Source organism: Ambystoma mexicanum, chromosome 6p (genome assembly GCF_040938575.1).
Source record: "Ambystoma mexicanum isolate Mex_15411 chromosome 6p, UKY_AmexF1_1, whole genome shotgun sequence".
Taxonomy (NCBI): domain Eukaryota; kingdom Metazoa; phylum Chordata; class Amphibia; order Caudata; family Ambystomatidae; genus Ambystoma; species Ambystoma mexicanum.
This window is the reverse complement of record NC_090935.1, coordinates 1,166,863,405-1,166,890,719: the sequence shown is the minus strand read 5'-3', so window position 1 is coordinate 1,166,890,719 and position 27,315 is coordinate 1,166,863,405.

Below are 27,315 nucleotides of genomic sequence, written 5' to 3'. Positions count from 1 at the left end.
TCTGAGGCCGCCATGCCCAGCCTGAGCGAGCGGGCCCTGGACCGTGCTGCCTGCTGCTGGAGAAGCACCTGCCTAGCAGGGGAGAGCACAGATCGGGCCACACGCTCCATGGTCTCAGCGATGTTCTCCATTGCTTCCCCCTGCCGTTCTGAATTGGCAGTCATGTCTTGCTCCCACTCAGTATACTGCGGTTGCGCGCTGCGACCGCGTTGCCGGGATTGACCCCTGCGGGACCCAAGGACCGGGGGTCCTCGCTGTGTTGGCACCGCCCGCGGCTGCACGACTGCATGCCCCCGTCGACGTGATGTCCCAGGCACATCAGTGACTGGTGTGGAGGGTGACCCTGCGTCCCGATCCACCACGGGCGGAGGAACCAAGACTGTCTGATCCCTCAGTGCAGGTGTCGCAGACAGAGGAGTGTCCACATCAGAATCACTCACCCCTGACACATGGACTTGATGCTCATCCAACTCAACATGGACGTCAGAGTCGTCATCAAGGCTGGACTCATAGGCAGCCAGAGACAAGATGGACTGTAGCACTTGGGGGTTTTCGTGGCCTACCACCGCACGACCCCCACTAGTGCCGGGTTGGTGTAGTGGTAACAACCCTGTGTCTGGCATGACAACACCATCCTCCGCCTCCATTGCGTCATCACCTGAAAAATAGAGAGAAAAAAGGTCAATACACATGTCAGAAGCACACAACACACACACACACCGACAGCAAATGCATCAGGCAGACATGTGACACACAACATATAACCTGGCATGCATGCTGGGTCAACTTTGAATTGCTTCTGTGATCAGACCTGTTGAAAGGTGGCAGTTTACATGGAAGTGGGTGTTAGCAGTGCAGAAAATGTGTACGCCACTCACTACCTACATGTACAAGGACTCCATGGTGTGTGCCAGGAAATGTGTAGGCAGTGCAATGTCAAATTCAGACATCACGTGCATTGTGAATTCAATGTGTAGTATATCTAGAAGCCAAGCACCCCTCCACCCCAGTACCAAAGCAGGGATGCCTAGCATGGTATCAAAAGGCTGACCATACACCTGTGTATTGACAGGCAGTGTGGACTGGCATCAACAGCTTAATGTGATTCAAGTGAAAACACTGCAAATGATGTTGGACAGTAAGCAGGACACATGATGAAAACTCTGGATTCCGCCCAGGTGTGAAGAAGACACAACAACAGTTGGACAGAGTCATTGGCCATTGAACAGGCTGAGGTCTGTGAGCCACACAGATTGTCAGACCCTAAACATGTGTGCAACGCAGGACTGAGCCACAGTTGACATGGGAAGGCTGATGAGATGGCAGGCAATGTATGTAACCAAGGACTTGTATTACAGTGATCATCCAGTCAAGGACACATAGGGGCATGCTTGCAATGCACATGGAGCATGAATGGGCACTCATGTCCCTGCGGGACATCTGACCTATGCACAGTACAAGTGAGATACCCTGCATCAAGTACTAAGGCTGTACCACACGGCATATGTTTGGAAGATTCTATGCTGGAAGTTAGCATCTACACAGGACGCATGAACAAGAAAGTACACATTGGCAAGATTGAAGAACACCAGTGCAAAGGTGGAACTGGGGTGCAGAGTGGCGGAGGAGGGGCAAGGGAGCATGCCTACATGGAGTCCCCGCATGCAGGCAGAGGAGACATGCATGACGGAAACATTGCATTACTTACACATCAGAACCATGTACACGTCACATGTAGCGGCAATCATGCACAACACATCCCACAAGTGAAACACACACGTCCTCAACAAACACGCATCAACACTCTCTGGACTGGGCATCAAAGTCCAGCATCTCTCCCACTCCTTCGACCAATTCAGGTGGTATGAACTCCGCAATGAGTGCCTCATGCGGAGTGAGCTCTTCCTCCTATGGTGCAGGCCCACCGCCAGTCACCAGAGTCAAGTTGTAATTAGAGGCACGCTTAGCCTTAGTGCTGCGTTTGATGTCATTCCAACACTTTTTGCACTCTTGTGCCGTGCGCACCTCATGGCCGAATGAACTGACATGTTCCGCAACATGCTTCCAGTGGGTGTCACGTTGGGCAGCCGTAGTCTGACTATTGGCACCCACTAGCATGTCACGGCTGTGGCCCCGCATGTAGTCCACGAGGAAGTCCAGTTCCTGCTTACAGAAAGGCTTCTTCCTCGACGTGCAGGAGGTCGTGGCTGTGTGTGGGGTCCCAGCCTGTGCTGCAGGTGCAACCTTCCTCCTCTTGGACTGTGGCGCAGACCCTGGCTGGCTAATGCCGCCCTGACCAGTATGGCCAGTGGGTTCGGTGGATTGAGCCAAGGGAGTATCAGGTGGAGGGATGACCAAAGGCCTAACTTGTGTCAGTGGCAGCTCGGTGCCCACTAATGGACCCTGCGCAGCAACATCAGCTGTGGCAGGGTCATTGACCGCAACGGTCCTGGTTGGCAGACTCACAACCGGGGTGCTGTTGGGTGCATCTTCCCCTGCACTTGCCAACACCCGGCTATTCGGGGCATCAGATGACATGACTGCCCCAGGGACACGTGTCTTGGTCTGAGCAGCCCGGCCTGCCCCTATGGTTTTTGGCCTGTTGGAGATCTACCAAGGGCTCCTCAGGTGCCAACGCAGCCTGCGCTGGCAGACCCCGAGCCTGGGTGGCGGTGTCCACAGCTGCACCTGCAGCTACCACTACCCTTTGGCCCGTGGCAGTCGATGGAACGGACTGCCGGGTCACACGGGCGCCAGTGCCAGATGCAGAAGCTGCATCCCCCGGAACCACAGGGGGTGGTGGCATGACTGCACAGACACATGGCACAACATTGTGCTCAAGTGGCGCACCCCTGCCTCTTCCCCCTCTGTGGCCGCCCTGGACACCCTGGAGTCCCCCTACTCCCTGGTCACCACGGCCACGTCCCAGACCACGCCCACCACGAGGAGGATGCCCAGCTGAGGCGCCCCTCACCTTTGGTGGCCTCCCAACCATGGCACTGATGTAGTAGTGCCGGCACAGATGGAGTGGTGCCAATGGGGGGTGTACACCACAATTGACCTGGGCAATTGGGGTGAAGGGGGTGGGAAGCAAGATGTTAACAGCCCCCCTGCACCTGCAATGCTATATGTGAACCCGGTGATGTAGTGACGGGTCACGCAACGCTCAGGCACCCCAAAACTGCAGTAAAACCGTGCACGCAACCCTGCAGCCTACGTGCGTGGATTCAACCTCCCGCAGTACGCGGTGGCACCCAGTAACACGAATAACGAATAACGCGTACGTGTGGGACACGCAGGCTACTATGACATCGAAAATGGGTGCGATACACAGGGGCACCCGCAGTGGGAAAAAGAGCGTGTGCGACTCACCGTCTGACTAGCGCGATGTAGAAAAACATGCGTAGCCAATACCCCCGCCAAAAGAAGAGATACGTCCTTGATAGCTGTGAAGTTGTGATGGCGCGCAAAACAGGAAGCAGCAACACGCGTCGGTCTCCACGAAAGGCACGTACAGCGAACTGCTGGGCCAGCTCACCTTTAACCCGTGCTGAGGGAAACACACGCGCGCGTCATGTCACTTACGCGCATGGGCCCTTTCCTCGTATTACACGCGGGGGTGCAGTTTTTCGCGCACGCTGAAATGCCCATGCACGCCTGTGCGCGTCACGTCACGGGGCGCTTGCGCTTGAGGGGCCTTCTGTCCAATGAAATTGCGTATGCGTGCAGACGCGCTTACGCGCTAAGGGCCTTTCGTCGAATTACACGCTGACGTGCAGAATTTTCATGTGCCAAATCACTCCGTATCAAGTTGGCCACGCGTATGCACACGGAAGACCACGCTCCTGCACAGAAGGCCGAATTACTGCCCCCCAGAGCCCGAGCACGCTCCCACCTGCCATCTGCTGCTGCCTGACTGCCTGCTGCCCACGTGCCCTGCCATTTGCTGCCTGCACATCAGCCAGGGGTGCTGTTGCTGTGACCACCCCTGCTGGAACCGAAGACTCCCAACTGGGATTCCATCGCTCCACAGCCCAGCCCCAGGACCCAGTTGCCCACCCACTCCTGCCTCTGGGGTTGTCATGTCGGGCACTGCAACATCTGGCACCACTGACAACCCCCGGCCAGAGAGGCAGAGGGGCACCAGCTTCAGTGCCAGGGAAGTTGGTGTCCTGGTGGAGCAAGTCCTGGGGCAGTATGATGCCCTCTTCGGAAGTTCCCGCGCCGACAAGGAAGGACGGACTCGGATCTGGACTGACATCATGACTGCCATCAATGCGGAGGGGGTGGCAGTCCGCGACTTACAACATGTCAAGAAGCGCTGGGAGGACTTTAGGTCCAGGACCCTGAACAAGGCCTGGCGCCTCTTGAAGGCCGCGGATGCTAAGGGGCGCCGGGGCCACTTGTTGGAAGATCAGATGAGGGTCCTGGAACGCATATCCCCAGCGCTCCACGTCCAGGTCCTTGAGAGGCAGACCCGTCTGGAGTCGTGCGGTAAGTGTACATGCTTCATGATTGTGAGCTGTGCGTGTGGTGATGTTTCAGTAGTGTGCAGGTTGCACATCTGTTTGTATGGGGTCGAGTATGGGTGGGGGTGTACAGGGCCGTGAGGCTTACACATGCGAGGGCTGTAATGTGTGAGACATGGATGGTGCTTGTGTGTGTAGGCTTGCATGCCAAATGTAGTTGTGTAGGCACACATGTTTGGATGAATGTGTATGTAAGTAGACATGTTCGTAATGTCACGCATTTATGTTGTTTTCAGCTGCATCTATCAGCACTGTGTACATGTGCATTTGTGTGTATTTGACAAGGGTGCAACAGTGATGCAACATGGATGCATGTGACAGCGGGATGTGGAAGCCTGATTGGCAGATGTGACATGGATGCTCATCTGAACACTGCGACACTTGGCAGCGGTGTACACTTGCATGCAAGTGTGGTTGTGTGTGTACATGTGTAGTGCACTTCCTGTGTTGCATGTGATGTCTGGCTCAGCTTTGCCTGCTCATGCTGTTGTATGTGTATGGCTGGTGCTGGCAGTTGCGATACGGCTGTGGTATTGCTCATGTGTGCGAGTTGAAATGACGTGTGTTGGGGATTGTGATGGCATGTCTGAGGTTTGCCAATGCCACTCATGTACAACTGTCATGTGTGTATGTGTCCATTGTACAGTGCTCTGATGCCTGTGTTTTATTTCTCCCTGTCTGCAGCGTCAACTGATGAAGAGGGCGGAGAAGGTGCTGTGGAGCACAGCGGCGGGGATCCCACCGCCAGCCGGAGACGCAAGGCCCGGCTCCCCTCCCATGTTGTGATCTCGTCGGGGAGTGAGGAGTCCGGTGCCGCGTCCCAGGCCGCAGCTTCCGGGGGGAGGTCCAAGAGGCGGAGGTTGGAGTTGGACTCCTCGGCAGCAGAAGGGGCAGCTGAGACCCCACAGGGCCCAACGGAGGAAGATGGCACGGAGTCATCCAGGTTGGTGGGGGGTTTGGTGGAGGAGGAGGCCGTGCAAGCAACAGAGACGGGGTCTGGAGGTGGGGATCCCACTGGTGCTAGTCGTGCAGTGCAGGACCAGGGACAGGAGGCAGCACAGGCCGCCGTGGAGGTGCCTTTGTGCAATCATGTCCCTGATCCTGTCCTTGCATCATCTTGCACCAGCAGGGATGCCTACGTCCAGACCCGTTTTCAGGCAGGGGATGAGCTAACGACAACTGGCCTTCCTCTGCCTGCGGACGTGGCTATCCGGGTCCGGGTTGAGCCTGTCCTGACTGGTGTGGCGTTGCGTCAACGGGCCATGCGAGGTGACCTGCAGTCTTTTCATGAGGAGACTGCACGTCATCTCGAATGGCTCGTTGACCGCGTCGGCCTATTGGGACAGGTCACCCAGGCCGGATTCCTCCATTTGATGGGGCTTGGTACGACCCCCTCCTCACCTGAACCCCCTATGCACCAGTCGTCCTCCGTGCCATCTTCCCACCCATCAGTCACCTGGGTGCCCTGTGGAGCTGCCTCTGACGGTGCGGCCAGGCTGGTGGAGGAGGCATCCCTGCCACAGTCGGGAGTCGGACGTCCAGCAGGGGTGGCCACATCAACGACTGCACCCCAGCCGGCGGAGGATGTGCAGGCAGCAGGAGGCAGTGCACGGGCAGAGGAACAGCAGCAGCAGCAACGTGGTGGGAGCCATGAAGGCTCGGGGCCTTCAACATCGGAGGGGCAGGCATCGGCCTGAGGGCAGGAGGACCCAGGACAGAGAGTGTCTTCCGTGTGGCAGCGGTTGGGCCACGCCATAGATGCGGAGCAGCAGCGGGTGGAAGAGGCACGGCTCACAATGGTCAGGGCGGAGGGCCCTGAGGCGGGCCGAGGGCCTCGAGGCAATCCGCAGGGGGTTGGAGGTGGACACATCGACGGCCCTGCGGACCCTTGGAGCCATGGAGGAGGATCGCCTGCGGGACATTGAGCAGGAGTTTGATGATGCCCTGGCCTGGGACATCCAAAAGTGAGCCGTCAGACTAGCCCGCTGCCCTTGTACATAGTTATGTAGTTAGTGTTAGGTTTCCTTTGTTTTTGAATTTATTTTGGACCTTTTGGACAATAGGCCACATTTTTGTATATAGTTTTTTTTTATTAGTTAGTGTTGTTAGATAGGTTTCATTTCTTTTGTTGGGATAATGGACCCTGGCTTGTTCGTATGTACATAGTTCACTGCTGGATTTTCTTTTTCTTTCACAATTTACCCATGGAGCAATGGCTTTCAATTATAATTTTCCATTGGATTTTCTTTTGTGGACCGTGACTTTGGACACCATTCCTTTGGATTATGATTTTTGGTTTTGCTTTTGTTCACGGACATGCTTCTTTTCATTTTTGTACATTCCCATTTCTGTTTCTTTATTTTTGATTCAATTTGTTTCCTTTAATGCATATTTTTTGATCGAACTTCAATGTGTAGTATCATCTCATTGGTTTAATGCATATCATGATATGGGTTTTGAGATTCACTGACAACCATTGGGTGTATGTGAGGGACATGTGTTTGTTTCCAAACTTGCAATTGGTGTTCTGTCATGTTATTGCCATTTCTGAGTGGGTGGATGCAATACTCGGGTGGGTGTTTTGCATTTGGAGGCTGACCATAGGGACCAGGGATCTAGATTGTGATGACATGTTGGCTGGGGAACATGAGTTGGGGCCTGCTGGCAGGTGCCCCACAGTGCTGGGGGGTGGGGGTGCAGGGGAACATGAGTTGGACATGGGTGGGGGCCTGCTGGCAGGTGCCCCACAGTGCTGGGGGGTGGGGGTGCAGGGGAACATGAGTTGGACATGGGAGGGGGGCCTGGTGGAGGCTGCCCCTGGTGGCTGGGGGGTGGGGGTGATAGGGGACATGTGTGGGGGCCTGGTGGAGGCTGCCCCTGGTGGCAGGGGGGTGAGGGTGATAGGGGACAGGAGTGGGGGCCTGCTGGCAGGTGCCCCACAGTGCTGGGGGGTGGGGGTGCAGGGGAACATGAGTTGGACATGGGTGGGGGCCTGGTGGAGGCTGCCCCTGGTGGCTGGGGGGTGGGGGTGATAGGGGACAGGAGTGGGGGCCTGCTGGCAGGTGCCCCACAGTGCTGGGGGGTGGGGGTGCAGGGGAACATGAGTTGGACATGGGTGGGGGCCTGCTGGCAGGTGCCCCACAGTGCTGGGGGGTGGGGGTGCAGGGGAACATGAGTTGGACATGGGTGGGGGCCTGGTGGAGGCTGCCCCTGGTGGCTGGGGGGTGGGGGTGATAGGGGACATGAGTGGGGGCCTGGTGGAGGCTGCCCCTGGTGGCTGGGGGTGGGGGTGATAGGGGACATGAGTGGGGGCCTGGTGGAGGCTGCCCCTGGTGGCTGGGGGTGGGGGTGTTAGGGGACAGGAGTGGGGGCCTGCTGGCAGGTGCCCCACAGTGCTGGGGGGTGGGGGTGCAGGGGAACATGAGTTGGACATGGGTGGGGGCCTGCTGGCAGGTGCCCCACAGTGCTGGGGGGTGGGGGTGCAGGGGAACATGAGTTGGACATGGGTGGGGGCCTGGTGGAGGCTGCCCCTGGTGGCTGGGGGGTGGGGGTGATAGGGGACATGAGTGGGGGCCTGGTGGAGGCTGCCCCTGGTGGCAGGGGGGTGAGGGTGATAGGGGACAGGAGTGGGGGCCTGCTGGCAGGTGCCCCACAGTGCTGGGGGGTGGGGGTGCAGGGGAACATGAGTTGGACATGGGTGGGGGCCTGGTGGAGGCTGCCCCTGGTGGCTGGGGGGTGGGGGTGATAGGGGACAGGAGTGGGGGCCTGCTGGCAGGTGCCCCACAGTGCTGGGGGGTGGGGGTGCAGGGGAACATGATTTGGACATGGGAGGGGGGCCTGGTGGAGGCTGCCCCTGGTGGCTGGGGGGTGGGGGTGATAGGGGACATGTGTGGGGGCCTGGTGGAGGCTGCCCCTGGTGGCAGGGGGGTGAGGGTGATAGGGGACAGGAGTGGGGGCCTGCTGGCAGGTGCCCCACAGTGCTGGGGGGTGGGGGTGCAGGGGAACATGAGTTGGACATGGGTGGGGGCCTGGTGGAGGCTGCCCCTGGTGGCTGGGGGGTGGGGGTGATAGGGGACAGGAGTGGGGGCCTGCTGGCAGGTGCCCCACAGTGCTGGGGGGTGGGGGTGCAGGGGAACATGAGTTGGACATGGGTGGGGGCCTGCTGGCAGGTGCCCCACAGTGCTGGGGGGTGGGGGTGCAGGGGAACATGAGTTGGACATGGGTGGGGGCCTGGTGGAGGCTGCCCCTGGTGGCTGGGGGGTGGGGGTGATAGGGGACATGAGTGGGGGCCTGGTGGAGGCTGCCCCTGGTGGCTGGGGGTGGGGGTGATAGGGGACATGAGTGGGGGCCTGGTGGAGGCTGCCCCTGGTGGCTGGGGGTGGGGGTGTTAGGGGACAGGAGTGAGGGCCTGCTGGCAGGTGCCCCACAGTGCTGGGGGGTGGGGGTGCAGGGGAACATGAGTTGGACATGGGTGGGGGCCTGCTGGCAGGTGCCCCACAGTGCTGGGGGGTGGGGGTGCAGGGGAACATGAGTTGGACATGGGTGGGGGCCTGGTGGAGGCTGCCCCTGGTGGCTGGGGGGTGGGGGTGATAGGGGACATGAGTGGGGGCCTGGTGGAGGCTGCCCCTGGTGGCTGGGGGTGGGAGTGATAGGGGACAGGAGTGGGGGCCTGCTGGCAGGTGCCCCACAGTGCTGGGGGGTGGGGGTGCAGGGGAACATGAGTTGGACATGAGTAGGGGCCTGCTGGCAGGTGCCCCACAATGCTGGGGGGTGGGGGTGCAGGGGAACATGAGTTGGACATAAGTAGGGGCCTGCTGGCAGGTGCCCCACAGTGCTGGGGGGTGGGGGGGCAGGGGAACATGAGTTGGACATGGGTGGGGGCCTGCTGGCAGGTGCCCCACAGTGCTGGGGGGTAGGGGTGCAGGGGAACATGAGTTGGACATGGGTGGGGGCCTGGTGGAGGCTGCCCCTGGTGGCTGGGGGGTGGGGCTGATAGGGGACAGGAGTGGGGGCCTGCTGGCAGGTGCCCCACAGTGCTGGGGGGTGGGGGGGCAGGGGAACATGAGTTGGACATGGGTGGGGGCCTGCTGGCAGGTGCCCCACAGTGCTGGGGGGTGGGGGTGCAGGGGAACATGAGTTGGACATGGGTGGGGGCCTGCTGGCAGGTGCCCCACAGTGCTGGGGGGTGGGGGTGCAGGGGAACATGAGTTGGACATGGGTGGGGGTCTGCTGGCAGGTGCCCCACAGTGCTGGGGGGTGGGGGTGCAGGGGAACATGAGTTGGACATGGGTGGGGGCCTGGTGGAGGCTGCCCCTGGTGGCTGGAGGGTGGGGGTGATAGGGGACAGGAGTGGGGGCCTGCTGGCAGGTGCCCCACAGTGCTGGGGGGTGGGGGTGCATGGGAACATGAGTTGGACATGAGTGGGGGCCTGGTGGAGGCTGCCCCTGCACTTCTGGGGGGGTGGGGGTGCAGGGGAACATGAGTTGGACATGGGTGGGGGCCTGCTGGCAGGTGCCCCACAGTGCTGGGGGGTGGGGGTGCAGGGGAACATGAGTTGGACATGGGTGGGGGCCTGCTGGCAGGTGCCCTACATTGCTGGGGGGTAGGGTGCAGGGGAACATGAGTTGGACATGGGTGGGGGCCTGGTGGAGGCTGCCCCTGGTGGCTGGGGAGTGAGGGTGATAGGGGACAGGAGTGGGGGCCTGCTGGCAGGTGCTCCACAGTGCTGGGGGGTGGGGGTGCAGGGGAACATGAGTTGGATATGAGTAGGGGCCTGCTGGCATGTGCCCCACAGTGCTGGGGGTGGGGGTGCAGGGGAACATGAGTTGGACATGGGTGGGGGCCTGCTGGCAGGTGCCCCACAGTGCTGGGAGGTAGGGGTGCAGGGGAACATGAGTTGGACATGGGTGGGGGCCTGGTGGAGGCTGCCCCTGGTGGCAGGGGGGTGGGGGTGATAGGGAACAGGAGTGGGGGCCTGCTGGCAGGTGCCCCACAGTGCTGGGGGGTGGGGGTGCAGGGGAACATGAGTTGGACATGGGTGGGGGCCTGCTGGCAGGTGCCCCACAGTGCTGGGGGGTGGGGGTGCAGGGGAACATGAGTTGGACATGGGTGGGGGCCTGGTGGAGGCTGCCCCTGGTGGCTGGGGGGTGGGGGTGATAGGGGACATAAGTGGGGGCCTGGTGGAGCCTGCCCCTGGTGGCTGGGGGGTAGGGGTGATAGGGGACAGGAGTGGGGGCCTGCTGGCAGGTGCCCCACAGTGCTGGGGGGTGGGGGTGCAGGGGAACATGAGTTGGACATGGGTGGGGGCCTGCTGGCAGGTGCCCCACAGTGCTGGGGGGTGGGGGTGCAGGGGAACATGAGTTGGACATGGGTGGGGGCCTGCTGGCAGGTGCCCCACAGTGCTGGGGGGTGGGGGTGCAGGGGAACATGAGTTGGACATGGGTGGGGGCCTGGTGGAGGCTGCCCCTGATGGCTGGGGGGTGGGGGTGATAGGGGACATGTGTGGGGGCTTGGTGGAGGCTGCCCCTGGTGGCTGGGGGGTGGGGGTGATAGGGGACAGGAGTGGGGGCCTGCTGGCAGGTGCCCCACAGTGCTGGGGGGTGGGGGTGCAGGGGAACATGAGTTGGACATGAGTGGGGGCCTGGTGGAGGCTGCCCCTGCACTGCTGGGGGGTGGAGGTGCAGGGGAACATGAGTTGGACATGGGTGGGTGCCTGCTGGCAGGTGCCCCACAGTGCTGGGGGGGTGGGGGTGCAGGGGAACATGAGTTGGACATGAGTGGGGGCCTGCTGGCAGGTACCCCACAGTGCTGGGGGGTGGGGTGCAGGGGAACATGAGTTGGACATGGGTGGGGGCCTGCTGGCAGGTGCCCCACAGTGCTGGGGGTGGGGGTGCAGGGGAACATGAGTTGGATATGGGTGGGGGCCTGGTGGAGGCTGCCCCTGGTGGCTGGGGAGTGGGGGTGATAGGGGACAGGAGTGGGGGCCTGCTGGCAGGTGCTCCACAGTGCTGGGGGGTGGGGGTGCAGGGGAACATGAGTTGGACATGGGTGGGGGCCTGCTGGCAGGTGCCCCACAGTGCTGGGGGGTGGGGGTGCAGGGGAACATGAGTTGGACATGGGTGGGGGCCTGCTGGCAGGTGCCCCACAGTGCTGAGGGGTGGGGGTGCAGGGGAACATGAGTTGGACATGGGTGGGGGCCTGCTGGCAGGTGCCCCACAGTGCTGGGGGGTGGGGATGCAGGGGAACATGAGTTGGACATGGGTGGGGGCCTGGTGGAGGCTTCCCCTGGTGGCTGGGGGTGATAGGGGACAGGAGTGGGGGCCTGCTGGCAGGTGCCCCACAGTGCTGGGGGGTGGGGGTGCAGGGGAACATTCGTTGGACATGAGTGGGGGCCTGGTGGAGGCTGCCCCTGCACTGCTGGGGGGTGGGGGTGCAGGGGAACATGAGTTGGACATGGTTGGGGGCCTGCTGGCAGGTGCCCCACAGTGCTGGGGGGTGGGGGTGCAGGGGAACATGAGTTGAACATGAGTGGGGCCTGCTGGCAGGTACCCCACAGTGCTGGGGGGTGGGGGTGCAGGGGAACATGAGTTGGACATGGGTGGGGGCCTGCTGGCAGGTGCCCCACAGTGCTGGGGGGTGGGGGTGCAGGGGAACATGAGTTGGACATGGGTGGGGGCCTGGTGGAGGCTGCCCCTGGTGGCTGAGGGTGATAGGGGACATGAGTGGGGGCCTGGTTGAGGCTGCCCCTGGTGGCTGGGGGGTGGGGGTGATAGGGGACAGGAGTGGGGGCCTGCTGGCAGGTGCCCCACAGTGCTGGGGGTGGGGGTGCAGGGGAACATGAGTTGGACATGGGTGGGGGCCTGCTGGCAGGTGCCCCACAGTGCTGGGGGGTGGGGGTGCAGGGGAACATGCGTTGGACATGGGTGGGGGCCTGGTGGAGGCTGCCCTTGGTGGCTGGGGGGTGGGGGTGATAGGGGACAGGAGTGGGGGCCTGCTGGCAGGTGCCCAACAGTGGTGGGGGGTGGGGGTGCAGGGGAACATGAGTTGGACATGAGTGGGGGCCTCGTGGCAGGTGCCCCACAGTGCTGGGGGGTGGGGGTGCAGAGGAACATAAGTTGGACATGAGTGGGGGCCTGGTGGAGGCTGCCCCTGCACTGCTGGGGGGTGGGGGTGCAGGGGAACATGAGTTGGACATGGGTGGGGGCCTGCTGGCAGGTGCTCCACAGTGCTGGGGGGTGGGGGTGCAGGGCAACATGAGTTGGACATGGGTGGGGGCCTGCTGGCAGGTGCCCCACAGTGCTGGGGGGGTGGGGGTGCAGGGGAACATGAGTTGGACATGGGTGGGGGCCTGGTGGAGGCTGCCCCTGGTGGCTGGGGAGTGGGGGTGATAGGGGACAGGTGTGGGGGCCTGCTGGCAGGTGCTCCACAGTGCTGGGGGCTGGGGGTGCAGGGGAACATGAGTTGGACATGGGTGGGGGCCTGCTAGCAGGTGCCCCACAGTGCTGGGGGGTGGGGGTGCAGGGGAACATGAGTTGGACATGGGTGGGGGCCTGGTGGAGGCTGCCCCTGGTGGCTGGGGAGTGGGGGTGATAGGGGACAGGAGTGGGGGCCTGCTGGCAGGTGCTCCACAGTGCTGGGGGGTGCAGGGGAACATGAGTTGGACATGGGTGGGGGCCTGCTGGCAGTTGCCCCACAGTGCTGGGGCGTGGGGGTGCAGGGCAACATGAGTTGGACATGGGTGGGGGCCTGCTGGCAGGTGCCCCACAGTGCTGAGGGGTGGGGGTGCAGGGGAACATGAGTTGGACATGGGTGGGGGCCTGCTGGCAGGTGCCCCACAGTGCTGGGGGGTGGGGATGCAGGGGAACATGAATTGGACATGGGTGGGGGCCTGGTGGAGGCTTCCCCTGGTGGCTGGGGGTGATAGGGGACAGGAGTGGGGGCCTGCTGGCAGGTGCCCCACAGTGCTGGGGGGTGGGGGTGCAGGGGAACATGAGTTGGACATGAGTGGGGGCCTGGTGGAGGCTGCCCCTGCACTGCTGGGGGGTGGGGGTGCAGGGGAACATGAGTTGGACATGGGTGGGGGCCTGCTGGCAGGTGCCCCACAGTGCTGGGGGTGGGGGTACAGCAGAACATGAGTTGGACATGGGTGGGGGCCTTCTGGCAGGTGCCCCACAGTGCTGGGGGGTGGGGGTGCAGGGGAACATGAGTTGGACATGGGTGGGGGCCTGCTGGCAGGTGCCCCACAGTGCTGGGGGGTGGGGGTTCAGGGGAACATGAGTTGGGCATGGGTGGGGGCCTGCTGGCAGGTGCCCCACAGTGCTGGGGGTTGGGGGTGCAGGGGAACATGAGTTGGACATGGGTGGGGGCCTGGTGGAGGCTGCCCCTGGTGGCTGAGGGTGATAGGGGACCTGAGTGGGGACCTGGTGGAGGCTGCCCCTGGTGGCTGGGGGTGAGGGTAATAGGGGACAGGAGTGGGGGCCTGCTGGCAGGTGCCCCACAGTGCTGGGGTTGGGGGTGCAAGGGAACATGAGTTGGACATGGGTGGGGGCCTGCTGGCAGGTGCCCCACAGTGTTGGGGGTGGGGGTACAGGGGAACATGAGTTGGACATGAGTGGAGGCCTGCTGGCAGGTGCCCCACAGTGCTGGGGGGTGGGGGTGCAGGGGAACATGAGTTGGACATGGGTGGGGGCCTGCTGGCAGGTGCCCCACAGTGCTGGGGGGTGGGGGTGCAGGGGAACATGAGTTAGACATGGATGGGGGCCTGGTGGAGGATGCCCCTGGTGGCTGGGGGGTGGGAGTGATAGGGGACAGGAGTGGGGGCCTGCTGGCAGGTGCCCCACAGTGCTGGGGGTGGGGGTGCAGGGGAACATGAGTTGGACATGGGTGGGGGCCTGCTGGCAGGTGCCCCACAGTGCTGGTGGGTGGGGGTGCAGGGGAACATGAGTTGGACATGGGTGGGGGCCTGCTGGCAGGTGCCCCACAGTGCTGGGGGGTCAGGGTGCAGGGGAACATGAGTTGGACATGGGTGGGGGCCTGGTGGAGGCTGCCGCTGGGGGGTGGGAGTGATAGGGGACATGGGCGGGGGCCTGCTGGCAGGTGCCCCACAGTGCTGGGGGGTGGGGGTGCAGGGGAACATGAGTTGGACATGGGTGGGGGCCTGCTGGCAGGTGCCCCACAGTGCTGGGGGGTCAGGGTGCAGGGGAACATGAGTTGGACATGGGTGGGGGCCTGGTGGAGGCTGCCCCTGGTGGCTGGGGGGTGGGAGTGATAGGGGACATGGGTGGGGGCCTGCTGGCAGGTGCCCCACAGTGCTGGGGGGTGGGGGTGCAGGGGAACATGAGTTGGACATGGGTGGGGGCCTGGTGGAGGCTTCCCCTGAAGGCTGGGGGGTGGGGGTGATAGGGGACATGAGTGGGGGCCTGGTGGAGGCTGCCCCTGCACTGCTGGGGGGTGGGGTGGTGGGAGACATGGGTGGGGGCCTAGTGGAGGCTGCCCATGGTGGCTGGGGGTGCAGGGGGACATGCGTTGGTGGGCAGTAGTGCAAGTTGACATGTGGGTTGGCTGGGGGGCATGGCCATGGTGGATGGGGTGCCTGCAGGACATGTGCAGGGTAGGCCCCTGTGGTGTGGGCCACCTGCAGGGGCCGTGGAGGGTGTAGAGGGAACACCTGGGAGGACCCACACGTGCAATTAACGTGTGGTGCTCCCAGCGCACCCCTGTAATACACGTACCCTGATGGAATCGCGTGTGATACTTTCCGCACACCCCTGAAATACACGTACCCTGCTGATATCGCATGAGAAACTTCCCACGCACCCCAAGATACACGTACACAGGTCATTCGCGTGTGAAACTTCCCATGCACCCCGAAATACACGTAGCCAGGACATTCTCGTGTGGAACTTCCCGCGCACCCCTGATATACATGTACCCTGCTGTTATCGTGTGTGAAACTTCCCGCACACCCCAAGATACACGTAGCCAGGACATTCGCGTGTGGAACTTCCAGCGCACCCCTGGAATACACGTACCCTGCTGATATTGCGTGTGGAACTTCCCGCGCACCCCGAAATACACGTAGCGAGGACATTCGCGTGTGGAACTTCCCGCGCACCCCTGATATACACGTACCCTGCTGAATTCAAGTGTGTAAATTCCTGCGCACCCCTGATGTACACGTACCCTGATGGAATCGCGTGTGATCCTTTCTGCGCACCCCTGATATACATGTACCTTGTTGATTTCGCATGTGAAACTTCCCGCGCACCCCAAGATACACGTACCCAGGACATTCGCGTGTGAAACTTCCCACGCACCCCGAAATACACGTAGCCAGGACATTCACTTGTGGAACTTCCCGCGCACCCCTGATATACATGTACCCTGCTGATATCGCGTGTGAAACTCCCGCGCACCCCAAGATACACGTAGCCAGGACATTCGCGTGTGGAACTTCCAGCGCACCCCTGGAATACACGTACCCTGCTGATATCACGTGTGGAACTTCCCGCGCACCCCGAAATACACGTAGCCAGGACATTCGCGTGTGGAACTTCCCGCGCACCCCTGATATACACGTACCCTGCTGAAATGACGTGAGGTACTTCCCGCGCACCCCAGTGATACACGTAGCCCGCTTGCTGTGCTGGTACAGGGTTAGCGCAGCTCTTTGCGCTGGATTGGGGATTTTGATGGCTTTTCCCTGCGCGAGAGGCGTTCTTGGGGGCATAACTGGCGCTGCTACAGGGTCGCTGCGCCACTGTGCACCACGGCTGGTTTTGGTAGCTGGAATCCATGAATACGCTGTGTGCGGAAATGAGTTTTGGCGCACGCGGCTGGCGCAGGGATTCGCATGCACACACTGTGCACCAGCCGCGTGCGCCACTTGTGCGCTAAATTCTATGAATTACCCCCTAAATGATCACAAATGCACAGAATTAAACCATGACAGATTGCTGAATGATGTTCTTACACATGTTCAGTTTGAGGGTTGTAATGTGGCCTCTGATGATACCTGGATGGATAGGCGAACAGTGGCCACACTCCAAAAAACCTCTGAACATGGAGAAAGTCTCTCGCGCAGAAATGGGTAAAAAGGAGGGGAAAATGTCTTTCCATTTACCAATGTGCTTAGCCAAAAGTGAAAAAGGCCTGAAAAAGGCGAGTCCTGAAATCAGTAAGAATTCACACTTCTTATGTGTATTAGAGGAAGTTGAGGACAGGTATTATGCTCCCATCACTGTAGAAGAAAAATGACAAACATTTGCAATGATTGACACTGGCGCACAGGCCACAATTATGTCCAAGGAGCTGGTAAAGAGTATCAATGAAGGGAGATCCCCACCGAATCAGATCACTTTGAAGGAAAATCAAGGTCCAGTGCATAACTTTAATGGGGAGGAGGTGCCCATCATAGGTGTAACTGAGGTTGACATAAAAATAGGAAAGCACAGAATGAAACAAGAGGTATTGATCACATCTATTTGTGAAATTCCATTTCTGATGGGGACAGATTGCCTGAAAAGATTGTCTCCTCTCATAGATGGGGTGAATGGAGTGCTGTGGTCCTTAACCAAAAAACCATTGAGACCTAAGAAACTAAAATCACAAAACAGCAACATAAATGAATATCACACCGTTGCCAAAACAAACGATGCTGTGGAGGTATATCTCCAGAATAGTTGAATACCTAGTGTCACTGTTATATTAATGTGTCAAGACAAAATGCAGAGCGACAATGAAAAACTACCTTCTACAAATAGACTTGGACCCAAGGAAAAATTGGCAGACCGCCATAGATGAGCACACATTACATTACGTTTTTATTTAAAAGAAAAGATATGCAAACAAAATGTTACTCCTAAAGCAGATTCAGAAAAACACATTGCCACTCTTGCTGAAATACACATGGAAGATGAGCAACCATGGGTTCATGTTGGTATAAATGACTGTTTTAAAACAATAAAAGCCACTTTAGCGCTTGAACAGGAGAGGAACTTCATTAATGAGAAGTTGTTGCAAAAAAAATTGGAGAGGGAGGAAATCCCGAAATTTAGGATTAAAAACCAATATGTTTCTGGGTTGGACAGTCCAGACTTTGAAAACCGAATTGCAGGCAGATGCATGCTTAAAATTAGCATGGGCAGAAATCAATTTGCCATAATGTATGGATAGTGAGTGGAGCACAAAATGATGTTTACATGGGTAATGACATCATGCACAGAATGTGTATGGTGTTATATTTCCTTAATCAATAAATATGGTCACACCTAGTTGGGCCGGCACCTGAATTTGAAGACAAGAGAAGTGCTTATCATTGTGCACAACTGGTTCCTTATGCAATCGAACTACAAATGAGGAAGGATACTATTGTGCCTGCATTTACAAAACAGTTTGCAATAACACTGAAATGCAAAAATGGACAGCAGATGAAAGACTGATGCATTTGTGTGCCTGAATGAATCCATAAAACAGCAAGGCCTGGATTATGAATACATTCCATTGGTAGATATTGGTGAAGGTCCTGTAAGAATTATGGTAAATAATTAGGGTTGTCAAGATATTCACTTATAGGAAAACTCCCCATTAGGAATGGCCATACAAAAATCACATTATACTGCAGATCTAAATAACATGGTGATTGGAAATATCCCTGAAAAGTATGTAGATGCCAAGGGTGAGTTGCCAGAATACCTGGACTCTCAGCCCAAATGAATATTTAAAATTCATTCTGTGTACCCTTATGATTCAAGTGAGACAGTGTGCTGTTATCAAGAGAGTTGTATAACATTTGATTTAAGTGAAAATGAAATGGAAAATCAGCCCATTGAAATGGAAGCTGACATGACAACACATTAAAGAGTGGCAGCTTCACAAAGAGACACAGCCACACAGCTAGAGGAAAGCGCCGAGATTCCACTACCAGAACATTTTCCGGAATTTTCCAAAATGGTAGAAGAGCAGATCTCCTTAGCGGATGCGTGTGACAACGATTAGGATAGAAACAAATTGAGGAAGATATTTATGGAATTTAAAGATGTATTTGCAAAAGATGCCTATGATTGCGGGTTAACTAATTTACATGTGGCCACACTTCTGGAAGGGTGTAGCAGAAGTCCAGTATTTGTACACCAGTATAGACTACCGCTGGCATGTTTAGAATCTTTGGCAGAGATTATTAAAAATTTAGAATCGCGAGGAATCGTCAGGCCTATCCATAGCACATCCAACATGCCCATTTTAGGTGTGTTAAAGCCAAATGGTCAATGGCGGCTTTGTGCAGATTTGAGGGAGTTAAATAAAAGAGTACCGGTGTCCAGATGGCCACTGCCATTCATTGATCAGGGCCTAGGTCAGGTACATGGTTCAAAAGTGTTTACCACATTAGATCTCACCTCCGGATATTGGTGCGTGCCATTGGCAGAGGAGATGCAGAATTTATTTTCCTTTACATTTGACAGGACTCAATACACATGGGTTAGAACTCTGTTTGGGTACGTTAATAGTGGGAGTGAATTTGGAATATTTTTGAGGAATGCCATGCTTGATGCACCGGAAAGAGGAACCATAGTTTATGTGGATGATGTCCTGATAAAAAATGAAAGCTTAAAAAACCATTTTGATGAAATAAGGCATGTACTTGGCCAATTGCAGAAAGCAGGCGCCAAAGTGTCTGTACAAAAAGCACAATGGTGCAAGAAAAAAGTGAATTTTCTAGGCCATGACGTAACTGAACATGGACTAAATCCACAAAGGAAGAAAATAGAGGCCATACAAAAAATAAAAGACCCTAAAAATGTGAAAGGGGTGAAAAGTTCATTAGGAATGACAGGCTATAACAGGATGTTCATTGAAAATTATGCTGAAATCATTCAACCATTGACTAAACTGCTAAAACTAAATACGCCCTAGAAATGGGAGAAAGAGCAGTCTGAGGCAGTAGACAAATTGAAGGAATGTCTTGTAAAGGCACCATGTTTAGCATACCCCATAAAGGATAGGGATTTCTTTATAGAAATAGGTTTCTCTGAACATTGTATGTCAGCAGTGTTATCACAAAAACATGATTTGAATCACAAAACCATTGCCTAGCAAGCAAAGCATTTTCCCAAGTAGAAATTAAATTCATTGAATGTGAAAAGGCCCTTTTGACCACTGTGTGGGCGCGACAGCATTTCCGCCCCATTGTTCAAGGAGAAAAGGTGATTATTGAGACAAATCATCAACCTTTGCAGTTTTTAGAGAGTAAAAGAATTAGGTCAGGTAACCTAGCACAGTCCAGAATCACTTCATGGACGCTGGCATTGCAGGGTTTTCCTGTAGAAGTGAGGTATGGCCAAAATAAAAAGAGCCCAGTTGCTCAAAGTTTAGCAGATTTACACGACTGTGCAGCTGAACAAGCATCAAACGAAATGGAAATAGAACCTAATTTACAGGAGTTTGAACAATCACCACACAAAGCTTTTGATGAAAAAACATGCAAGGACTTGCCAACTGTATATGTCGATGGTTGTGCTTTTCACATTGAAAATTACAATAATAAACAATTAGTCTCAGGAATAGGAAATGTCTGGTTGAAATGTGAAGGTATCCCCAGCATAGGGATGAGAATTGGAGCTAGGAGCAGTCAAGTAGCGGAATTGGCAGCCACTTTTAAAGCAATTGCTACTGCAATTGATAATAAATTCAGTGAAATTGTCCTGGTGACTGATTCTGACTATGCACGAAACAGCTTTGTGGAATATCTACCTGGCTGGAAAGCGAGAGGCATGATTACATGCAACAAAAAGCCACTTAAACATGGAAAAATGATACAAGCCATAGACAAATTAGTGTCAGAAAATAATTTGACAATATACTGGAGAAAAATTTGTGGGCATTTAAAAACTCCAGGAGAGGATAAAGAGGGGAATGATAAGGCAGACCACCTGGCTAAAATTGGGGCTGTGATGGGAGAATTGCTACCTATTGAACATTTACTGGGTGAAATACAGATTGATGCAGTAACACGTTCTAAAGCACCAAAGGAGACAGAACAATCAGTGGTACAATGGAGTTACAACAATCCAGACCAAGATTTGATTGAGGCACAAAAGAATGTTCGAATTGTGGGGATCTATTATAACCATTTGATAGATCCTGGAATTGAGGGTGCTATTAAAGAATTAAAAACGAATTAGACTACAGGATGGACTCATGGTTAGGGAGTCCATAATAGGACAGATACAATGGGTGGTACCCCTTTCATTTAGAGGGCTAATGCTACACCATGCACATGATGCCATAACTGCAGGCCACAGAGGTTCACAAAACACATTGGAAATACTAAAAGATTATGCTTATTGGCCACATATGTCCCAAGATGTGGAATTGTATACTAGAGGATGTCTAGTATGTGCCCAATTTAAACCTGCTTCACCAATGCACAGAGCTGCACTAAGGAAAAGAGGCCTAACCCTTCCATGGTCAGATTTGCAAATAGACTATGTAGGGCCTTTAAAAAGGTCGGGCAGAGGAAACCGTTATATTTTGAGCGTGGTATGTTTGATGTCGAAGTGGATTGAATGTATTGCTGCACCAGATTGTAGTGCGCAAACAGCAGCCACATTGCTAGTGAATCATGTGTTCTCAAGGTTTGGGTTGCCACAAAGAATTGAGTCAGACAGAGCAAGTCATTTCACAAGTGCTCTAATGAGCAAGGTATGGCAAATACTGGGTGTGACAAGGAAACTACATATCACATATGGGCGGCTTCTTCAGGTAGAGTTGAACGGGGTAATAGGTCTGTTGTCGACATTTTAAAGAAATTTGTAGCTGAAGCAGGTTCCAGCTGGGATTTACGTTTACTGTTGGTTTTGATGGCAATCAGATCAACTCCTGCCAAAGCAACAGGTATTAGCCCACATGAGGTCTTGACAGGTAGGAAAATGGTGTTGCCGCAACACCTGCTATACAGAACACATGAGCAAACACTTGTAAGCGCATCTACAGTTCATGAATACATTGATGAGCTGAAGAAGCATTTACAACATGCATTTGCTTTTGTAAAGAGAAATCTGGAAAGGGCTGCTGACGGTGCTAAAACATATTGTGATAAAAAGTCAACAGTAAAGGAATATTGTGTAGAGGATCAGGTGTATAAATTCCATTTTGGAAAAAGTAAACAGAAAAATTCCAAATTCCTAGCAGCCTGGCAGTGGCCATTCCGAATTATAGATAAAGTCTCTCCTGTAGTTTACAAAATCTTAAAGACTGAAGGTGAAACAGCAACAGAACAATTTGTGCATGTAAACCAAATCAAGCCATGTCATCCAAGACATGAGATAAAAAATCTGGAGCGTGTAGAAACAGATAAAGTCCCTTGAACACAAAAAGGTAAAATAAATGGGTACAGTCAGGAGGCAGTGACAGAGAAGTTAAATAAAGATGGTTGATTATAATGGCACATAAACACTGTAATATATGTAAATATATATATATAAAAAATAGAAGCTGAAGTTTATGGAGTTGGTGTGCAGAATGAAAATGTATTAAATATTGAATGCTGTTTTATGTATGATTGTTTTCTTTTTAACCTGTGTTTAATTTCAGAAGGCGAAAGAAAAAGGGCGAAATGTTTTACAAAGCATGTTTTATTTTTGGCAAAAGGGTGAAGTTAGTATTGTGCTCTATACTTAATCTGTTTCTTTTCTATTTGATTTAGAATATTAACATATTTGTACCGGAGGTCACTGGAGATGATGGAGTCCTGGAGCCCACGTGGACGGATTCCGAAGGGGGGCGAAGACCAAGGCTGCAAAACGATCAGCGTTGAAGATGACACCAACAATATGGTTAATGATGATGATATTCGGAGGAATCTTCAAAAATTCAGAAGCACAGGTTGTCATTGAACCTGGACCAGCATCTGGTATCGCGGTAGAAGAGGCACCAGGATTCATCATGAGTGATAGAAGGATGATTTTCCAGAATATCTATATACCATTGAACCCTGAGATTTTGATTGAAAAGCATTTGAACCATCCGGAATTAAGATTGAACAGACTAAAGAGTGGTTGGAAACAAGAAAAGAGGACTCTAAGCAGTCAATAAGAGATATATTGATGCAATTGGAAAAAACATTTATGAATTCAGCAGACATTAAGAAGAGGAGAGGAAAAAGAGGAGCGGTGATGCTCGCGATATCATTGGTAATGTCTATAGTTGGAGCCATAATAGGTACCACAATATCAACAGCCAATGCCATTTCGGTAGGAACGCTGAGTGCTAAAGCGCAACAACTGAGTGTTGACCTAGAAATACATGTATCTGGGTAGACCAAGTCTGTAAGTAACAAAGCAGGGCCTTAGCAAAAAGCGTGCCTGCGTTGTCCAAAAAGGAGACGAGGCAGTAAAACGATGGTTCTGAATTTGGATCTTTCTTAGAAGTAGGCACAATAATACTCCTTGAAATGAACTTTGCAAACAGGATTAATCCCAATTTCACCACTTTTGGGTGAACTTGCTTTTGGGCACCTTTTTGCTTTGGGTGCATAACTATGTTGCGCTATTAGGCTGCTGAAACATTTTAGTGGAATGTGTGTGTGCTTGAAGCAAATGGGGGCACATGTAGAAGGTTTCAGACATAAAAAATGGCATAAGGAGGAGAAATGGGGATGCATTGTATTTTGGCCAAAATTCAGCCTCTTCCAAGAAGAATTTGACTATTTTACCCACAATACAACATTCTGTTACCTTCCTTGACCGTGAAGAGGACTAGTAGGTCTGGTTGTGACACATTATGCTGCTTATGGGGCAGACATGGGCACAAATAAATATATTTTAAAAATAATTTTGAGACTTACACTTTCAGGTTTTATGACTGATTCTAGAACTAGTTCCTTTTTGTCTGTTGCTATTTAATGGGAATTGTTCCGACTTTGCAAAGCCTTGAATATTTTTTTTTTTTTTAATACAATTCAAGAATAAATAAGTAAGGAACAGGTGCGGAACTGTGCACTGGGACCTCTTGATTGTCAATCTCATAGGTCTCAACACACCTTTTACTAATGGGCACTTGGTTTATTCCTCTAAAACACAGATACTTTTAATCCGGCTTTGTCATTTTATGAGCAACCATGCCTCTTGCCACGCTCCCTTTTAGAGCACAAGTTGCAGAGTTCGGAAAATTAGAAATGTTGTTAAAATCTGGGAAGCTAATCTCACCTTGGAGGTGCAAATCGGGGTAGTTGCAAAATCATCCTTTTTAGTCTTGGCTATTAGGTGGCACTGAAAGCACTAACTTTAAGCCAAAACTATTGTTATTAAAATAATAGCTTTAATATAAGAGCTTCAGATAGTAGCTGTAATTTTTTTATGGAGATGACATATGGGGACGGATACAGAGGTTTTTGGTGATGTTTGGTTGTGTCCACCCATTTCAAATGTATATGGTTTTCCACCCATCTCCACCAAAACCACACCCCTTTTGCACTCGTTCCCTGCATTTGTATTGTGTGCTGAATTTGGCAGCCATTTTTACTTCCAAAATGGCGGCTGCTATGTAATGTTTCTAAAAAGTCATTTTAATTTTTTATGCAAAAAAATATATACTAGTGCTTTTATTTGTATTAAAAATAAACAACATACTTTAATAAACACATTTTGATGCAAAATATCTCTTAAAATGTCCATGTCCTTACTTGTTGGTGTTCGTCTAGTGTTTGTGATGTAAGTAGTACCGGATTGGATGTGCAATATGGTAGTGATGTCAGTATGATGTGATTGGGTGTATAATATGTGTTCCCCAACCTCCCCCTAAGGTAGCCATTTTCTTTCGTCCTGCTTTGCAGCCGAGCAGGGATCTAGGGGCTGTTGTCGTAGTTCTACAAGTGGAAGGGTGCCATTTGACCCCTTATCCTACAGAGTGGTTTGGTGAAGAGAGAACCGTTCATTACAAGAAGGCTGAGCCTTCAACATGGGTTAAACCTAATGTGTGCATTATTCGGATCACCTTGCAGTAAAGCAAGAGGAACTGGTGTTCATTTGGCTGAACTGTAATTATGACACAGGCTATGGATTTATTCTCATAAGAAAAGGGATGGAGCCGCTTCATTCTAGCCCAGAAACTGCGTGCAGTGACCCACCAGCTGAGCTCCAATTCACAGCCAGTAATCGCAGATCACCACCCCTGATCACTTTGCCTGTTTGATGACAGCATAAATGAGGCACAGCTGCTGACTGATACAGGACGATTTGCAAGCTTGATTTAACATCCACGGATCTGTGGAGCTGGATCTGTGGGGCCTCTGAGATAGGCCGAGGCATGCTACGTTCTGTGGGGAAGAAAGTGGGACACAAAATGTAGTCCAGCATAAAACACAAGTCAATAAAGACAGTAGCCACATTGCTAAGTAGCGGTTAGTGAATACATATGCAAAGAGTGTATCTGACCGCCCACGTGGATCTAAAGTAATTATTGTCTGGCATCTCTCTAGAATTGCAGGTCAATCATTTTGTCATCCTTGAGCAACTTAATATCTTCCGTTGTACGAAGCGTGTGGCACCCTCCTGCTGATCCAGGGATGCCCTGACGTCACGGTGCATCACACTGGCCAAAGAGGAGAAGTAGCATTGCCATTCTTCCGAAATCGGCAGCTTATCTTTTAGATGCTGCAGAGTTTCTACCCAGTGTAGTGAAAGTAATCTCTCTTTCTCACACACCACCACCACACCAACACCCGCACGGCAGCAATGTTTAAAATTCTCACTGACGGGAACACACGTTACATACACCTTAAACTGGAAGCATAATGGATTGTTTGTGCAACTTGTGTGTAAAATGAGGCGAGCACTGTGGAGTCATCTCTTTCAACGCAGACGTGGCAATGCATACATTATGTGGAAAGTGTGCGAGATTTCTGGAACTGGAATGGAGCTGCGGAATATACTGTAGTCCCGTGCAAGCAATACAATGGGAAAGGGAGGATAGAAGGTCTCCACTTTCGGTAAAACACAAAGCCCCAACAAAATTAAGAACTAAAACCCATTGGAGACCTGTTGTCAGCTCATGCCAGATGTGTATTATTGTTTGTTCAGGGTTTCCAGAGGTAACAAGAGGGCGGCTGCAACTTAAACAGTTATTTGTAAAACGGTTTCCTATCCAACTATAATTTATCATAAAGAAAGCTGATTTTTACCGAAAGAACGAAGTGGTGAAAACAGCAAACGACTGCAGGCAGTTTAGCCCAAAAAATAAAAGCTTTGAATCTTCACCATCAGGCTTTTTAGTTTTGGCTATTAGCTGACATCCCCATGGGACTTGACTTTTAGCGAGAAGACGCCATGCCATATTCTGTAGTAGCCAGTCACAAATTATTAAAACGGCTTGGGTCTTAACACTGTCCCTCTCGCTCAATGCACGCATCCATCTGAGCCGCTCATAATATAATTTAAAATATTTTTTAAACCAAATACACGGTTCAGTTAAAAATAAAGACTGCAGTACCAACAACAAAGTGAGCCATTTCACATCAGTGCACTCGAAACAGCGCTATCGGTGAAATCAATGAAATGTCTGGGGTGGCGACGGAGGTAGGGGCTGAAAGCATTACAGCTGCACGTCTTTCCAGAGGCCTTAGCAAACCGTAACAGAATCTACTGCGCAGGCCATTTTTTTTCCATACATAATCTTTGCATGGGATAACTGAATACTGAGTGGTCACATTTCCAGTACTGGATCATGGAGGCTTTTTCACAGTGCACGGCAACCTTATCCTGGCCTGCACAACCACAAACTAGTTTTTCACAAGCATGGGGAGCTAGTGCAGCAAGACTAGATGCGGTGGCGCACTGCTTTGTTTTGATGTATGTGAACCTTAACCTAATGGCTTTTCACTAGAACACGTGATCCACTGTGCACACCATTGGCCAGCAGGTGCTGGATGAAGCCTTTTTAGCATAACATCAAAGCACTTGAAACAGCACAATCAGAGGGCAAGCTGAACTTCACGGAAGTCCTCAACCTCCATTGCAATATGTGGAAAACGTAGTCAGTTGGGGGAAACCATTGAAGTTAGTGTTTTTTTGTAAAATATAAACAATAAGTTAGGACAACCCAGATTCTCCCAGGAGCCCAAGACAGCTCAGCCAATTATGGCTGCTTATCCCCAGAAAGCCTCCCCAAGTGTAACGTCCTCCAAGCACAAGTGAGGGATGCAAGGTTGGCAGACACTTGCCCGTCTTGCACTCCCAGAGATAAGCCTCCTGTTTTTTGTTTCTTCTGCAAGGGCCCGGTCAGACACAAAGCATTCCTGATATTGCAATATACAGCAGTCCCCACACTCCTGTCAGAGTTCTCGAGCAGATCTAGTGATGGCAGGCCTGGCTATTGTTGTCCCACTCTTTTGAAATCTAAAGGGAGAGCTAACGCTGCTTCCCAATAGCTAATAATGCATGACTTCATGACCAACCTGAACCTAGTATTTAGCACACTTGCAGAAGCCTGGCTTACAGAATGCTCCCCGCCTAAGCCCTTGGTGCCTTCCTCCCCATCCTCACACTCTGTGCTCTGGTTTGACCGTCTGAGGGCGAAAGGTAGAGGTGCAGCTTGTATCTTTAGGAAAACCCTCCAAGTAACACCACGTACAGCTATTACTGGTATTCACGGGTCTACACTCAATGTGGAACCGATCTATCCCACAACAAATGTATCCTGGCTTCCTGTCGGAGAAACACACATGAATGAGTTACAGGACATCCTTACTTCTATGGAGATATCCTCAAGACTGTCTGCCAGTGCCCTGTTTAGA